This window comes from Lissotriton vulgaris, chromosome 4_1, assembly GCF_964263255.1.
Source record: "Lissotriton vulgaris chromosome 4_1, aLisVul1.2, whole genome shotgun sequence".
Taxonomy (NCBI): domain Eukaryota; kingdom Metazoa; phylum Chordata; class Amphibia; order Caudata; family Salamandridae; genus Lissotriton; species Lissotriton vulgaris.
Genome location: NC_141691.1, coordinates 1,606,302,488 through 1,606,316,658, shown reverse-complemented (window position 1 = coordinate 1,606,316,658; position 14,171 = coordinate 1,606,302,488). Strand labels below are relative to the sequence as shown.

The 14,171-nt window shown below is 41.9% G+C and overlaps 1 protein-coding gene across 2 annotated transcripts in view; it reads right to left on the bottom strand.

The window, feature by feature from the left end:
- The window catches only part of XKR9 (XK related 9), a 527,558-nt gene that overhangs the window by 414,012 nt on the left and 99,375 nt on the right, over nt 1-14,171 (bottom strand). The gene's annotated exons all lie outside the window — the stretch shown is intronic.

The following is a 14,171-nucleotide window of genomic DNA, read 5'->3' as shown; positions in this document are numbered from 1 at the left end:
GACACTGGCAATGAGGGTGACGACGTCCTTGGTGACGTGGATCATTTTGATGACTTCTAATTTTTTTTAAGCAAAGGCCTTGTTGGAAATAGCTCCTTTTGCAGGGTCACCACAAAAGTTTTCACATCATCCTCCCCTTTTTGCTGAATGAATTTTTGTTGACCTTAGGATTCTGGGCACTTTACCGCTGCTAACCAGTGCTAAAGTGCATGGGCCCCCTGCTTAAAACATGGTAACATAATTAATGTACGTATACGTCCCTAATACTGTGCACTACATGTGCCCAGGTCCTGTAAATTAAATGCTACTAGTGGGCCTGCAGCAGTAATTGTGCCACCCTCTCAAGTTGCCCTTTAAACATGTCTCAGGCCTGCCAATGCATTGGGCGCAGGGTCAAGACTGATTTGCATATGGCTGGGTCCAAGCTGGAATGGCATGGAAAGCAAAAAAACAATGGATTTAGGCCCAGATCTCTGTACTGGGGTGAATGTATGATATTGTTCGGCATTTTGTTCATCAATTGATCTTTTTGCATTCGTGTCACTGACCATGTCATGAATGATGTAATATGTGACATCATCAGCAGCGCATTGTGGGGGCACAAGTTATAGTTAGCTTACCTAACTATAATGGCAGAATTTCTTTGGTTTTGAACGAGTGAAATGTCAAACTAACTATTACATCCCTGAAACCTATGTTTTTTTCAGTGAATTTGAAAGGTTTTTTAAATGCTAGTTTCTAGGTATAACGTCCCTGAATCCTATGTTTTTTTCAGAGAATTTCAAAGGTTTTTTAAATGCTAATTTCTAACTATTCCTACAGAGGTAGGACAGGTGCAGAAAGAGGAAGAAAAACGCAGAAAGAAGCAAAAGAAATGCAGAAAGAGTCAACAGAGTCCAGAAAGACATTAAAGGTGCAGAAAGAAGCAAGAGATATGCAGAAAGAACCAAAAAAGGTGCAGAAAGAGGCCTTGTTGCAAAGTCATCCTGTGCCCACAACCTTTTGCTGACTGGTACTGACTAACCAGGCCCAGGGCCAATGCTATCTGAAAGACGCTTAGAATACAGTGAAAACACCTACATATACTAGAGTACCCTATGGATTGGTGTACCCCTGTGATTGGCATGACCTCCCCTGTAAGGCCCTATTACATAATAGGGCATGGGGATTAAAACCACCTCTAATTCAGAGGTGCAGAATGAGGCAAGAGAAGTGCAGAAAGAAGCAACAGAGGTGCCAAAAGATGCAAGAGAGGTGCAGAAATAGACAAGAAGTGGTCAGAAAGAGGTGCAGAAGGTGCAGAAAGAGGTATACAGAAATTTACAAGAGAGGTACTGAAAGCAGCATGAGCAGTGCAGAAAGAAGTAAGAGAAGGGCAGAAAGAAGCAACAGCACAAGTGGAGAAATAGGGAAGAGGGTACAGAAAGAGGCAAGAGGGATACAGAAATGTGTGAAAGAGGTGCAGAAACAAGCAAGTGAAGAGCAGAAAGAGGCAAGAGATTTGCTGAAAGAAGCAACAGAGGTGAAGAAAGAAGCAAGAGAAGTAAAGAAAGAGGCAAGTGAGGTGCAGAAAGAAGTAAGAGCAGTGCAGGAGGAACCAGCTGATGTGCAAAAAGAGGCAAGACTGGTGCAGAAAAAGGTGTAGAGGAGCACAAACAGGCAAGAGAGGTACAGAAATAGGCAGGAAGGGTACAGAAAGAAGGAAGAGAAGTACAGAAAGAAGCAACAAAGGTACAGAAGGAGGCAAGAGAGATGCAGAAACAAGTAGAGAAGGTGCAAAAACAGGGAACAAGCTTGCAAAAAGTGGCAAGAGCGGTGCAGAAAGAGAAAAGAGTGGTGCAGAAAGAGGCAAGAGGGGTGCAGAAAGAAGCAAGTGAGGTACAGAAAGAGGATAGAGAATTGCTGAAAGAAGCAACAGAGGTGTGGAAAGAAGCAAGAGAAGTGCAGAAAGAGGCAGGAGAGGTGCAGAAAGAGGCAAGAGGGGTGCAGAATGTACAAGAGAGTAGCAGATAAAAGCAAGAGCAGTGCAGAAAGAAGCAATAGCGATGCAGAAAGGGAGAAGTGGGGTGTAGAAAGAGGCAAGAGGGATACAGAAAGAAACAAGAGAGGTGCAGAAATAAGGAACAGAGGTGCAGAAAGAAGCAGCAGGGTTGCAGAGAGGGTACAGGTGTGCAGAAAAAGGCAAGAGGGTGGCAAAAAGAAGGAGGAGGGGTGCAGTAAGAGGCATGATGGATGGAGAAAGAAGCAAGAGAGGTACAGAAAGAAGCAACAGATGTGCAGAATGAGGGAAGAGTGGTGGAGAAAGAAACAATAGAGGTGAGAAAGAAGCAGCAAATGTGCAGAAAGAGGGCAGAGAGGTGGCGAAAGAGGCAAGAGGATGCAGAAAGAAGCAAGAGAGGTGCAGAAAGTAACACAAGTAGTGCAGAAAGAAGGAACAGAGGTGCAGAAAGAGGCAAGAGGAGTGCAGAAAGAGAAGAGGGGTGCAGAGAGGCATAGGAGGTGCAGAAAGAAGCAGGAGAGGTACGGAAAGACACATGATAAGTGCAGAAAAAAGCAACAGAGATACAGAAAGAGGGAAAAGGGGTGGAGAAAGACGCAAGAGAAGTGCAGAAAGAAGCAACAGATATGCAGAAAGGGGGCAGTTGGGTGAAGAAAGAGCTAGGAGGGGTGCAGAAAGAGAGGAGATGTGCAAAAAGAGGCAAGAGCAGTACAGAAAAAGAAAGAAAGGTACAGAAAGAGGCAGAAAGGGTACAGAAAGAAGGAAGAGAAGTACAGAAAGAAGCAACAAAGGTGCAGAAGGAGGCAAGAGAGGTTCAGAAACAAGTAGAGAAGGTGCAAAAACAAGGAACAAGCTTGAAAAAAATTGCCAAGAGCGGTGCAGAAAGAGAAAAGACTGGTGCAGAAATAGGCAAGAGGGGTGCAATAAGAAGCAAGTGAGGTACAGAAAGAGGCAACAGAGCTGCAGAAAGACGCAAGAGAGGTGCAGAAACAATCAAGAGAAGTGCAGAAAGAGGATAGAGAATTGCTGAAAGAAGCAACAGAGGTGTGGAAAGAAGCAAGAGAAGTGCAGAAAGAGGCAGGTGATGTGCAGAAAGAGACAGGAAAGGTGCAGAAAGAGGCAAGAGGCGTGCAGAATGTGCAAGAGAGTAGCAGATAAAAGCAAGAGCAGTGCAGAAAGCAGCAACAGTGATGCAGAAAGGGAGAAGTGGGGTGTAGAAAGAGGCAAGAGGGGTGCAGAAATAAGGAACAGAGGTGCAGAAAGAGGCAGCAGGGGTGCAGAGAGGGTACAGGTGTGCAGAAAAAGGCAAGAGGGTGGCAAAAAGAAGGAGGAGGGGTGCAGTAAGAGGCATGATGGATGGAGAAAGAAGCAAGAGAGGTACAGAAAGAAGCAACAGATGTGCAGTATGAGGGAAGAGTGGTGGAGAAAGAAACAATAGAGGTGAGAAAGAAGCAACAAATGTGCAGAAAGAGGGCAGAGAGGTGGCGAAAGAGGCAAGAGGAATGCAGAAAGAAGAAAGAGAGGTGCAGAAAGTAACACAAGTAGTGCAGAAAGAAGGAACAGGTGTGCAGAAAGAGGCAAGAGGAGTGCAGAAAGAGAAGAGGAGTGCAGAAAGAGGCATAAGAGGTGCAGAAACAAGCAGGAGAGGTACAGAAATACACAAGATAAGTGCAGAAAAAAAGCAACAGAGATACAGAAAGAGGGAAAAGGGGTGGAGAAAGACGCAAGAGAAGTGCAGAAAGAAGCAACAGATATGCAGAAAGGGGGCAGATGGGTGGAGAAAGAGCCAGGAGGGGTGCAGAAAGAGAAGAGATGTGCAGAAAGGGGCCAGAGCAGTACAGAAAAAGAAAGAAAGGTACAGAAAGAAGCAACAGAAATTCAGAAAGAGGCAAGAGAAGCGCAGAAAGGAGCAAGAGTGGCTTGCACACCATTAGTACCAATTAAACACCCACATTTAGCAATAAGTAACAGGTGACCATTCTAGGTTTACAAATCACCTTCCACCATACTGTAACACTTGTCACTGCATTTTTGGTAATTTTTGATCCGTTTGAGCTAGAAATAAGACTTTTTTTCTTTCAAATCTTGAGATTAGGAAAATATAAGTGTGCCAAAGTTGGTGCAGCCAAACTGTTGCATAATTCCATTGGCCCTGCTCATACCTCTGACTAGGTCCAGAAGGGCTCCTCTGTGATTCACTCTTTTTTTGTCTCATTGAGTTCATAGTTTAGATTCCATGGAAATGAGGAAGATGAAACCTGAGGTTACCACTCCACAACACAGACTACTATACCACATAATTACTCTCCATAACACATAATCCCACTCTACATAATTCCTATAAAATAAACACCACATTCTATCCCCATAATTTCACTGCACAACTTACCATATAATTCCACTACACACAATGTACACCCACTCCACTCTGAAAAACATTATTGAAAAACCTTTACATTTACTTCACCAATAGCTTTAACTCTCGCAAATACGAAACCTATTGCAATGCAAAAACTTCTTTAACTACTAGTTGCGTTTGCAGAGTGGTGGAGAAAGGGAGCTGAGCCTCCGATCAGCGCTCGGGAATTCCGCTGTGTGGACTTACAGGAGGTAGTAGGATGGCTTCTGGGCCCCCAAAGTCCCTCTTGAGTAAATTGGACTTTATCCCCCATCCCGTACTCTGCCAGGAGGCGTGTTTGCAGAATGGTAGAGAAAGGGGGGCATGGCCTCCAAAGACGTCTTAGCAATACCACTGTGTGGGACATATTGGAGGTAACAAGAGGAGTAGTTGGCTTCCAAGGACATCCTTGGGGGCCACCTACTCCTCCTATTACCTACAGTAAGTCCCACACAGCAGGATTACTAAGTTGTCATAGCAGGCCATGCCCCCTTTCCCTACCACTTTCCAAATGCACTTCCTGACACACTCTTGGATGGGGATTAAAGTCCCCATCGCTGCTGGGGGTCCTTAGGGGCCAAAAAGCCTACCTGATACCTCCAGGATGTCCCAGACAGTGGGATTGCTGAAAGCTTGACACAGGCCACGCCCCTTTCTCCACCACTGTGCAAATGCCCCTTCTGGCGTGTTCTAAGTTGGGGGTTTAAGTCCCCTTGAATACTAAGGGTCCCTGAGGGCCAACTAGCCCACCAGGTACCTCCAGTAAGTCCCACACAGCTGGATTGCTCAGAGTGGTCCTTTTTACACCACTCCGCAATACACCTCCTGGCACACTGCTATTTGGGGGATGAAGTCCACTTTAGTCTGAGGTCCTCAGGACACAAGAGGACCTCATCACCCCACCAGCAGTGCGTTGCCCCCTGCATTTAATTAAGGTAGCCCCGGGGAGCTGGTGGTTCCCGGGGATTGGTGGGGCCCACAAGGCCGCCCCAAATAAGTAAATGCCCCAGGGGGGTGGTGATCCCCGGGGCTTGGGGGGGCCCATGAGGCCCCTCGCACTTAATTAGGAATGTCCTGGGAAGTGGCAGTCCCCGAAGCAGCGTGGGGGGCAGGAGCCTCCCACACATTTTGTATGAAAAAGCCCCGGTGATGGCAGTCCAAGCGTCTGTGTGGGGCCGCCTGCCCCCTCATATGATAAACAAAGCCCTGGGAGGTGGCAGTCCCCGGGGCTGTGGGGGCCCCTACAACAATTGCCCCCGGGACCTGGCCCACCCGGGGACTTGAAACAAAGAAATCATTTTGGCCAGATTTGCGCAGCCACGTCAAATTAGGCTGAAACTATTTTTTTTTAATGCTTTTTTGGGCCTTGGGGGGTCCTTGTTTATTTATTTTATTTTATTTATTTTATTTTATGCGATTTTATATGGCGCGAACATTACCCGAAGGTGTCAGAGCACTTTACATAAGAACCAGTTGCGATACATAAGGACTTAGGATTACATGAGTTACATAATAGATACAAACAGAAAAAAAATGCAAATGCACAAGTGGTAAAGTAACACAAGGAAGAGATACAAGCACAAACAATTGCAAATGTACAAGTTGTAGAGTCACACAAGGAAGAGACACAAACAGAAAAAAATGCAAATGTACAAGTTGTAACGTCACTCAAGGAAGAGATACAAATGGATAAACTCTAAGAGTCACATAGGAATGGTAGAGAGTACAGGTCTACTACATATACTAGTGGTTAGAGTTATCTCTACATACATATATATACAAATAGTGGAATTTCTCAGGTCAAGACCCCAAAAAAAACCAGGAGAGCAGAGTTCCATTAAGTGGGGTCGGAGTGGGGACGTAGACACAGCGCCAAGGGAGGGTGGGATGGATACAAGGGTATGGAGAAAAGGTAAATCAGAGTATATCGTCAAGGGGGGTCAGGGTGTTACTACCCTGCCACCTTTATCTTACTGATTTCTTGTGACTGTTCTACCGAGTCACAAGATGGCTGCCAACACTTCCTAGTTTGGAGTATTGGCAGCCAATCAGAAGTCAGCTTGTGCTCAGGAGGAGCCGGGACTCCTCCTCGGTGCTCAGATATTGATATTTTTCTTTTTTGAATTTTCTCAGCAACTACTGAACGGATTTACAACATTCAAAGAAAAAAGTGCTTTCTGGACCGAAAGCTACATTATTACCAAATTTGGTGTCATTCTGTTCTGTAGTTCGGGCTGTAGCCGTGTCTAAAGTTCTAATGGAAATTAACATGGGGAAATGCATTTTGGGATCCCTCTTTTTCCTCTGCACCCGCTTGACGAATCACCCCGAAACTTTTAAGACAGGAGCTGACCTGAGTGAACCATTATTTTTGCATATTTCGCGAAGATTCGTCGAACAGCGCCAAAGATATTGCCAAAAAAAAAGCTTTTTGAATAGAAACAAGGTCGTAACTATAACTACTTACTGGCTACTGCCAGGAGGTTTTATATATATATATATATATATATATATATATATATATATATATATATATATATATATATATATATATATATATATATATATATATATATATATATATATATATATATATATATCACTGAAAAAACCATAGGTTATAGACCATATATAGTTAGGGATTAGCATTTAAAAAAACTTATTTTACTCGCACAAAACCATTGAAATTCCATATATAGTTAGATGCACTAACTATATATCGCGGACCCGCAATCCACTGCTAATGATGTCACATATTACATCATTCATGACATGGTCAGTGACATCACTGATGACATCACTGATGACATCTACATGACATCACTGATGACATCTCAAATGACATCACTGATGATATCACTGACATCTCATTTGACATTACTGATTACATCACTAATGATATCATTTATGTGATAATACATCTTCAGACTCTAATATAACCTTAGATACACTCAGTGTAAACAGGCACTCACAGACTGTCACACATCCATGGAGTTACCCACACACCTAGTCAGTCATGCAAAGAATCAATCACACCTCCATTTCCTCAACTATACAGTTATACACACCTTACTTATTCAAACATATACTAACACATATTTACTCTCTTATACAATCCTTGATACAAGTTCACAATGATTCATACAGCCACTCTCACATTCACTGGCTCTTATGTTCAGTTATTTATTATATGTCAACTCTCACATGGAGTGTGTTTTACATATGTACTTACTTTGACATGTAGAACTGAGATATCCATTCACTCACCAATATACTCATGCACACAGTCAACTGTCCATACAGCTGTTTCTACATGCACTTTTGAACCCATACACCTAGGGAATCAACTGCTCACACATCTATGCACAGAGTTATACACCTCCCAGCCACCCACACACATACTCAGTCTCCCATACAAATACTTGGGCAACCATTCAATAACCCATATAGTTACTGATATAGCTACTGATTTAAACATGCAGCAGTTTACATAAGAACATAAATAATGATTGCCAAATTAAGACACTTTAATCACTAACCCATGCACTCAGTGAGACACATTTAATCATTCTCTCATACAGTCAGTCATGCACCTACTAAATCCTTCATCCAGACACTTATACATCCACTCATTCTTCAATATGTAAGACATATTTTAACTTTACAGAAACATACAGTCACTGGGTGTTGTCATCAGTGATGTCATCAGTGATGTCATTTGAGATGTCATCAGTGATGTCATCAGTGATGTCACTGACCATGTCATGAATGATGTAATATGTGACATCATTAGCAGTGGATTGCGGGTCCGCGATATATAGTTAGTGCATCTAACTATATATGGAATTTCAATGGTTTTGTGCGAGTAAAATAAGTTTTTTTAAATGCTAATCCCTAACTATATATGGTCTATAACCTATGGTTTTTTCAGTGAATTTTCAAGGTTTTGTAAATGCAAATTCCTAACTATATATGGTCTATAACCTATGGTTTTTTCTGTGAATTTCATTGGTTTTTTAAAAGCTAATATCTATAGCTGTAAAATATATTCTTTATTAAGTGACGTATCACGTAGCCCGTGAGACGCCTCATGATGCATCGCATAACCGTGACGTATCGTCTCTGCAGCGCAAACCAAACCCAAAACGTAAGCGCGCCAGAACACGCTTAAAGATATATATATATTTTTTTAACCTTAATTAGACAAAATCCACACGTGCACATATCACAAACGTTCAAAAAACACAATATGTCGGACTCCCGTTACGCTGCCGGTTAGCTGCCCGGTTAACGTACCAGGAAGCACCTTTACCGCGAAAAATCGCAATTTGTTTTTTTCACCCCCCAGGGAACTTTAATAGCCCCCTCATCAATCCTAGGGGTTCAGGAGGGGTTTGCCTTACCCCTTTCATTCATTTACACCTTTTTTTTTTCCACCTCTTGTCTCTCGATCCCACAGAGAGACAAGATGGCGGCCGCTCCAGACTGTTTACAATGATAACAGCCAATCAGCTTCTCCTCAGACTCCCGTTACACTGCCGGTTAGCTGTCCGGTTAGCTGCCCGGTTCGCGTACCAAGACGCGTCTCTACGGCGAAAAAATCGGATTTTTTTTTTTTTTTTGGGGCCCAGCGTGGCTCTATAATATCCCCTCATCAATCCTAGGGGGTCAGAAGGGGTCTACCTTGCCCCTTTCCTTCATTTCCCCCTTTGTTTTGGCCTCCTCTTGTCTCTCGATCCTACCGAGAGACAAGATGGCGGCCGCTCCAGACTGTTTACAATGTTGACAGCCAATCAGCTACTCCTCAGACTCCCGTTACACTGCCGGTTAGCTTCCCGGTTAGCTGCCCGGTTCGCGTACCAAGACGCGTCTCTACGGCGAAAAAATCGGATTTTTTTTTTTTTTTTTTTGGGCCCAGCGTGGCTCTATAATATCCCCTCATCAGTCCTAGGGGGTCAGAAGGGGTCTACCTTGCCCCCTTTCCTTCATTTCCCCCTTTGTTTTGGCCTCCTCTTGTCTCTCGATCCTACCGAGAGACAAGATGGCGGCCGCTCCGGACTGTTTAGAATGTTGACAGACACCGGAGAGCCAATCAGCTTCGCTTCGCAAAGTTCCGATACGCGAAAAGTTCGCTAACCAGATCGCTGCCCGGAGCGCTGTTACAGATATATCTTGATTTAAACGTTAATTTCTCAAAATCCACTGAAGCACATATATTGAGACCTAGCAAAGGCACATCGGGCTAACAGTCCCTACAATTTTGCCAAGTTTCGTGGAAATCTATTCAGCCGTTCGGGCTAAAAGTGAGTCCAACCGCCCTATGGAAATTAACATGGGAAAAACGCGTTTTGGGACCCCCCTTTTTTCTCGGCCCCCCCTTGACGGAACCCCCCCAAATTTCCAGGAGCTGCTCAGAAACAAAATGTGCCATTTTCCTGAAAATTTCAGCCGATTCCGTCCACAAACGCCAAAGTTATTAGACATAGAATTTTCAGAAATGCCATAGGGAAAAAATCCTAACTATATATACCTACTGGCGACCGCCAGTAGGTAATATATATATATATATATATATATGAACACGAACAAATCTTCAGAAAAACCACACTTCAGTGGACACGAAGACACGGACCCATTGGATGCAGGCAAGGAGATTTTATTTCAGACCTCTCCGGTTACGCGTTTCGAGCAACTTGTGCTCTTGGTCACACACCGCGCACCTGGTCAGCTACCAATTTATACAGTTTTTTTCTCTTTGTCAGTGATGCTCCACCCATACACGTGAGTTGCAAAGGTGTAGACATAGAAAAAACACGTATTTCGTTGTACATATACGTGCACACCTTTAAAATATATATCAGAGTTGATAACGATATTATGACTAATTATTATATCTGCATGAATGCATTTATACTGTCATATAAAACCATAGCCATGTCCAAGACATCTACAATCTGCATATGTCAAATCTACAAACAGTTGTGCCCATTTGATTTCGGATACCTCTCTAGAAAAAATATATATATCAGGGCTCGACAAATCCACTCGCCCGCTCGCATTTGCGAGGGAGAATGGATGAGGACGAGCTATTTTTAGCTCCTACTCGCCCTTTCTGGCGAGTAGGAAACAAACTAACTTTTTTCCTCTGCCTTTGAAAACGGAGCAAAAGTGACAAGATAACAAGATTTAAAGGCATTTTTATTGCTCACATAGGAACTAAGCAATAAAGATGCCTTTAAATCTTGTTAACTTGTCACTTTTGCTCTGTTTTCAAAGACAGAGGTCAAGTAGGTTGCAGTTGGGTCGAGGGGATTTTCCAAGTTACTAGACCTGCAGGACTTGTACAATTTTTCAGATTTGTCGAGCCCTGTATATATCTCCTATCTATATACAATATACATTGATCTCAAGTTATACAAAAATATATATACAAAAATATACATATTCCTACTCTTAAACATATATATATATACATATTTATACCATACAAAAATACACACTATTTATCTATTTACAATCTATATCTTATCCAACTAGCATGGCAATATGTTGGACACATGGACACATATCTATTTCTGTTTCAAAAAGATGAATAATCACATAGGCATAATGGTATATCAACGCTGAAATTACATAACCCACTGGTGAAAAAATCTTATTGTGATCTATACAACATTTAAAAAAAGTGCACCCTAGTGAAAATAAAAACACAGTATCTGTGGACAAAAGTTCATTGGTCCCCAAATTATTCAATAAATGGATAAAGAGATTCTATATACATGAAGGCAATATACATCAAGGTCCAGATGATACATGAATCCTTTTGTGGACTCCCATGTGGTGCCAGGCCGGCACCATTAGGTATCAGTTGTTATGTTCAGAAGGACCTTGAGGAGAAAAAATATACATAAAGAACCCATTGAGAATATTGGAATTGATAAGACTACAACAAATGATGTAAATCTTCAGTGGTGTTCAGTCCATTTGGGTATTTGCTGTCTAGTTCTATTATATATTCGGTTTCTTTTTTACGTAGCAGTTTTTCTCTGTCGCCTCCTCGAACGAGGGGCGCGACCACATCAATAACATAGTATGATAGGTTGGACAAATCATTGTTATGAGTGGATTTGAAATGGCGTGCTACTGGGTACGTACTGTCACTATTTACAATGGCTCGCAAGTGTTGCAAAATCCTGGCGTGCACCTGTAGTTTAGTACTGCCCACATAACGTAGGCCACAGGTGCACGTCAGGACATATATAGCAAACTCGCTGTGACAGTTAAAGTAACCTCGGATGGCCTTTTTCTTAGAACTGAAGGGTGTAAAATAATGCGATGTATTCACACCGAATTTACACGCCCTACAGGAGGAACATTTAAAGAAACCCTTTTGTTTTAGCCAAGCGCTACCATTTCCTAGTTCCGGGCTATTTTTAACTAGACAATTATGCATACTAGGTCCTCTTTTGTACGTAATGGTAGGTGTACTGGGGATAATATCACCCAAGACACTATCGGTACGCAAAATGGACCAGTGCTTCTTCATGATGGACCTTATTTGTTTCTCTTGTTTGCTGTATGCAAATATGAGGCGGGGTGCAGGGTTCTCTGATTCCACATCTATGGTTTCAGATGTAAGAAGGGATTCCCGGGATCTAGCTCGACTACGCCTCAATGCGCTATCAAGGACCTCGTTGTTATATCCTCTGGCTCTCAATCTATTTATTGTAGTCTGAGCTTCCTGTTCAAAGGTTTCTGGAGTGCTACTGATTCTCTTGATTCTGAGTAGCTCCCCATAAGGGATGTTGGAAATGACGTGTTGGGGATGTTTACTGCTAGCATGTAATATACTATTGCCATATATATATATATATATATATCCAACCAACTTGGCTCGACATTGTACCCCTGGCACTTCTTCCTTCTCCATGCTAGGGAGTGTTTGGATAATATATATATATATATATTTATATATATATATATATATATATTCAATGAAAAAACCATTGGTTTTAGGCCATATATAGTTAGGGATTTGCATTTACAAAACCTTATTTTACTCGCATAAAACCATTGAAATTCCATATATAGTTATAAGCGCTAACTATATATCGCGCACCCGCAATCCACTGCTGATGATGTCACATATTACATCATTCATGACATGGTTAGTGACATCACTGATGACATCACTGATGACATCTCAAATGACATCACTGATGACATCACTGATGACAACCTCCAGTGACTGTATGTTTCTGTAAAGTTAAAATATCTCTTACATATTGAAGAATGAGTGGATATATAAGTGTCTGGATGAAGGATTTAGTAGGTGCATGACTGACTGTATGAGTGAGTGATTAAATGTGTCTCACTGAGTGCATGGGTTAGTGACTAAACTGTCTTAATTTGTGCATCATTATGTCTGTTGTTCTGTAAACTGTTGCATGTGTTGATAAGTAGCTATATGAGTAACTATATGGGTTATTGATTGGTTGCCCAAGTATTTGTATGGGATACTGAGTGTGTGTGTGGGTGGCTGGGAGGTGTGTGACTCTGTGCATAGATGTGTGAGCAGTTGATTCACTAGATGTATGGTTTCAAAAGTGCATGTGGAAACAGCTGTATGGGCGGTTGACTGTGTGCATGAGTGTATTGGTGAGTGAATGGATATCTCAGTGCTACATGTCAAAGTAAGTACATATGTAAAACACAGTACATGTGAGAGTTGACATATATAAATAACTGTGCATAAGAGCCAGTGAATGTGTGAGTGGCTGTATGGATCATTGTGAACTTGTATCAGGGATTGTATAATAGAGTAAATATGTGTTAGTATATGTTTGAATAAGTAAAGTTTGTATAACTGTATAGTTGAGGAAATGGAGGTGTGATTGATTCTTTGCATGACTGACTAGGTGTGTGAGTAACTCCATGGATGAGTGACAGTCTGTGAGTGTCTGTTTACACTGATTGTATCTAAGGTTATATTAGAGTCTGAAGAGGTTCATCGTATTATCACATGAATGATATCATCAGTGATGTTATCAGTCATGTCAAATGAGATGTTTTCAGTGATGTCATCAGTGATGTCATTTGAGATGTCATCAGTGATGTCATCAGTGATGTCACTAACCATGTCATGAATGATGTAATATGTGACATCATCAGCAGTGGATTGCGGGTGCGCGATATATAGTTAGCGCTTATAACTATATATGGAATTTCAATGGTTTTATGCGAGTAAAATAAGGTTTTGTAAATGCAAATCCCTAACTATATATGGCCTAAAACCAATGGTTTTTTCATTGAATTTTCAAGGTTTTGTAAATGCAAATTCCTAACTATATATCCACTATAACCTATGGTTTTTTCTGTGAATTTCATTGGTTTTTTAATAGCAAATATGAAAAGCTTTAAAATGTCAAGTACGTGATAGATAAAAACATTTTCGTATTTATGCACGCTGATGTGCTTTGAACGCTGCACCCCCCCCCCCTCCCCTCTTTTGTCTTAGTAGTACTCTCTCTTTGCAGATACTGAAGGGTAGTTAACGCAGGCCTTTACCCCCGTTGTAATCCGTCGTGCCTGCTTGTCTCTCCATTTGATTGATTGTTGTCCAAGCATTTACTGTTTTAGAATTGGTTCTCTTTGGATCATTCTCTATTTACAAACAAGCACAAAGTCGCAATACTCTGTTTAGTCTTTGCAGATAGTGAAAAATCGTGTAAAAAAATAAAAGTAATCGAGCAAAATCAGTAGGCCACTAATTGG